The sequence below is a fragment of the Mustela lutreola genome, chromosome 6 (assembly GCF_030435805.1).
Source record: "Mustela lutreola isolate mMusLut2 chromosome 6, mMusLut2.pri, whole genome shotgun sequence".
NCBI classification, from domain to species: Eukaryota; Metazoa; Chordata; class Mammalia; order Carnivora; family Mustelidae; genus Mustela; species Mustela lutreola.
The window spans coordinates 18,085,831-18,090,196 of NC_081295.1; the positions used below are offsets into that span (position 1 = coordinate 18,085,831).

The 4,366-nt window shown below is 35.7% G+C and overlaps 1 pseudogene; it reads right to left on the reverse strand.

Moving 5' to 3' along the window:
* Positions 1–1,351: 1,351 nt before the first annotated feature.
* On the reverse strand, positions 1,352–1,830 carry LOC131834544 (large ribosomal subunit protein eL21-like; annotated as a pseudogene).
* Positions 1,831–4,366: the final 2,536 nt, after the last annotated feature.

Genomic DNA, 4,366 nt, shown 5'->3' on the forward strand with positions numbered 1-4,366 from the left:
TTAACAGTTATGGAAAGTAATATTCATTGTACAAATACTCATTGGGATTTGTGAAAATTATGATTATAAATCTATCCCCACACAAAAAAACAACAATATTAAACAGACAGAGGCCCAGATAAGTCAACCTAGCCAAGAACTCTCATCTAATTAATATTTTTATGAAGCAACTCATGTCCAATTTATATATTCTATTGCTATTTGCCAGGCTGTTTTTCTAGAAAATTCCAAAACCAGATTAGGATTATTGTACAGAATGGTTTAAAATGAAGGTAAATACACACTGAACACAAAGAACAGATAAATGGGCAATCCCAATAGAACTGCTGAAAGAGGCCACTCTCAAAATCCACCTGAAAATGTTGAACCCTGAGGCAAGATGACAATTATTTTTGCACCCACAGTGAAAACCATGCAGTTTCTGCTAAGGAATTATAAACATTCCTTGTGGATGGCCCACAACTAAAATATGGTCTTTCAGGACTTCCCATACCATAGTGGCCGGCCCCTCAACCACAGTTAACAAAAATACGATGTACATCCAATTGTTGACAACTTGATGAAATGGAAATTGTCATAAGCAAACAAAAATTATGAAAAGTAATCCTATGCAACACAAAAAACTTGGACTGATCAATAAAAAGAAGGAAAAAGAGCCAGTCCTGTAAAACGAGCAACAGAAACAGAGAGAGATGTAGAGACAGAGAGGGAGAAAGAAGGGAACTAGTTTAGAAAGTCATTTGATTAAAAAGGAAGAGATGGTCTATATATACAATGGAATATTACTCAGCCAATAGAAAGGTTACCCAACTTCTGTATTAACATGGATGGGACTGGAGGAGATTATGTTGAGTGAAATAAGTCAAGCAGAGAAAGTTAATTATCATATGGTTTTACTCACTTACTTGTGGAGCATGAGGAATAACGTGGAGGACATTAGGAGAAGGAAGGGAAAAGTGAATTGGGGGAAATTGGAGGAGGAGAAGAAGCATGAGAGACTGTGGACTCTGAGAAACAAACTGAAGTTTTTGGAGAGGAAGGGGATGGGGGGATGGGTGAGCCTGATGGTGGGTATTAAGGAGGGCACATATTGCATGGAGCACTGGGTATGGTGCATAAACAATGTATCTTGGAACACTGAAAAAATAAAATTAAAAAATTCAGTTCTATTTTAATTTAACTTGAACTCTAGGCAAATGCTTTATATACACATTTTCCCATGTTGAATAGATAAGACAAATTCTTGACTATCCCACAGAAATGTGGGAAATAAGAAATCTGGGTTTTGTTGCAGTTTTTTTGTTTGTTTTGTTTTTTTATAGTCTTGAGGTCTTATTTTTTTTGACACTTATCATTCCATGAATTTATAGGGAATGGGTCATGGCAGCTCAGGCTCCTGTCCTTTGGTTCTCACAAAGTGTGCTTCTCTAGGTGGAACAGGCTGGCATTTCAGTTGAACCCAAGAACTTTTTCTTTGACTTCCTTTTTTTTCTGATCATTTTCTTTCGCATGCTTCAGGAAACTAGCTCCACTGTTTGAGTGCTTAATATCCTCAGTATATACATTAATTCCCTTGGTAAGAATCTTTCCCTTAACTTATTTGTTTATAACAATGTGAACAGCATGCTAGGTAACATCCTAAACTTCCAGTGTTGCCATGGTAACATTTGGGGGCATCCCTTTAGAAAGAGTGACCATTCCCTTGAAGTTTACAATATCACCTTTCTTGTAGATTCACATGCATGTGGCCAAAGGAACCACTTCCTGCTTTCTGAAAGGCCTGAAAAACATACAGTGGGTGCCTCTCCTCTTTCACCTTGTGTTGGTCATTTTGGTGAACTAATGCAAGGTGGTTGTCTGGCCAAAAGATAGAAATAAGAAGTCTTTTAATGTGGAATAAACAAGCCTTTGTGGAAGAATGTGTATCATGGGGTCATTCGGTTCTTGTTCCAGATGCACCAAAGAATTGGAGACCTGAAAGCAGAATGGGGAGATAGTTTATTGAGTAGGTAAGTGTAGTACACTTCCAAGAGTGAAAGTGGGCCATTACCAGAGCAAGATTGGCAATGGTGGTGAGAAGCTCTAGCTGCACCCTTTTAAGTCTGTTTTGTGTACATGTAAATTTGGCTTTGATTGACATATTTGATTGACAGCTGGTGGTTATATACCATTTTGGTATGAAATAAAACAAGCTGATACAGATATCTTAGTATATAGATATACCTACTAAAGTGTATACCCCATTCAAATTGTTTGCATATGTATTATATATTTGTATTACAAATTTGAACTGCAATATAATAATCTGGATTTGTACTACTTTTATATATATATATCATAGTATAATATATATTTTTATTATAATGCCTAATATTTTTATATACAGTGTACAGTATAATTGCATACTTACATATACATCTAATGTATATATGCATGTTTATATACGTGTGTATATATGCAAACACAGACACATACACATGCACATGTATATGTTTATATGTTATATGAGAGTTCCACACTTGTTCGTGAACTCTTTAAAGAAGACTGAATCCTATTCATCTTTTAGGCACTTGCTCTGCAATCAGTAATTTGAAAGATGAACAGATAATGGACATGGGACTGTATCTTCTCTTTTCTTTTCTTTTCTTTTTTTTTTTAAAGATATATTTATTTATTTATTTGACAGAGAGAGATCACAAGTAGGCAGAGAGGCAGGCAGAGAGAGAGAGGAGGAAGCAGGCTCCCTGCCGAGCAGAGATCCCGATGCGGGACTCGATCCCAGGACCCTGAGATCATGACCTGAGCCGAAGGCAGCGGCTTAACCCACTGAGCCACCCAGATGCCCTGTATCTTCTCTTTTCATCTCAAATCAAACACTCTCAGTGAGGAAGGTATCATATTTGAAATTTTGTCTTGGTATATATGTTTATTTCTTTCTGATGAGCTTTCCCTTTGCGTCAAAAATGTTCTTTCTGTCTCTTTTGTTGTTTTTCTTCTTAGTTTTCTTAATTATTCTGGGAAATTAAAAGCCTAAGAATAGGTCATAGATTACCTAAGTATTACTCCAGAATAAAACAAGTACACAAACACGTTAAAAAGTAGACATATAACTTTTAATATACTTTTTTTTTTTTAATTTTTTATTTTTTATAAACATATATTTTTTATATACATATATTTTGACTGTATGAGTACGTGGCATCATTTGAAGTAATCATGATAAGGAACTACCAGTAGATGAAAATAATAAGTATTCATGGATTTTTAACAGGAGTGACCCCCTCATTTTGTAAAAAGAAAAGTCAATAAGGAATCAAAAGTGGTCACTGTAAGGGATATATTTATCATAAATTAAATTGATTTCAGTCATTTAGCTTCCTCAAGCTTAAACCTTTTCTTTCTGTTTTTTATTGACTAAGAGTGGAGACTGATAGCTGGGCAGGGCAACCCACCAGGTCAACACTTTGTAAAAAGAATTAATGGTCATGCCAATATAATAATTTTAGTAAGTGCTTTGATTCAGCAATGAGAACCTAAGTTCAGGCAACCCCAGGCCAGTCCTTCCAGGTGCCACAGCTCAACCAGCCCTGAACGACAATACAGCCGCCCAACAAAGTCAGGGGAAAGATCAACCAACAGACTTCTGTCGCAAAGTATTCTTTAGTTTTCAGATGTATGCCAGACTTTGGTAGAGGGACTCCAAATAGACAATCTTCTATATTTATAATTCTATAAATTATATATATATATATATATATATATATATCTTCTATATATATAATTGTGCCTCAGAAGGAGGCACAATTACCTGTTCCATGAGAAGTCACTGTTGGTTTCCAGATATTAAAGATTCCACAGCCAGTGTGCTTTATTTTGTGATTGCAGTAATTAATTATGATGATATCAAATATAACAAGCTAATTTAATATTTTCTTGCAGTTGACATCACATGAATACGTGTGACATCATTCCGTATCTGCTTCCTTACCTTTGCCATCCACTCAGGAGAATCAGTAGCCGGAATAATTCAGGAAAGGCAACTGTTCCACGTGTTCTTAAAGTGGTGCTTTCACTTCAGGTAACTGCCGTGCTGTAACTGTGGTAAATATCAATATCGATTAAATTTAGTAAAATAAAAATCTACCCTTAAGTGCCAGGAAGTATTCGGAAGGCTCTTCTACTCAAAAGGAACAACTTCCATAATTTGAAAAGAAAATATCATTATCGTATCGCATTTCTGAAAAACAAAGGATGCTGGCTTTCACATTTAAAATATTGTATTCGTTGGCGGTTTATAGGGTGTGTAGGAAAATCAGGAGTTACTGATGTAGGACCTACTCACCTCTTTGATAGATAAATTCCATGC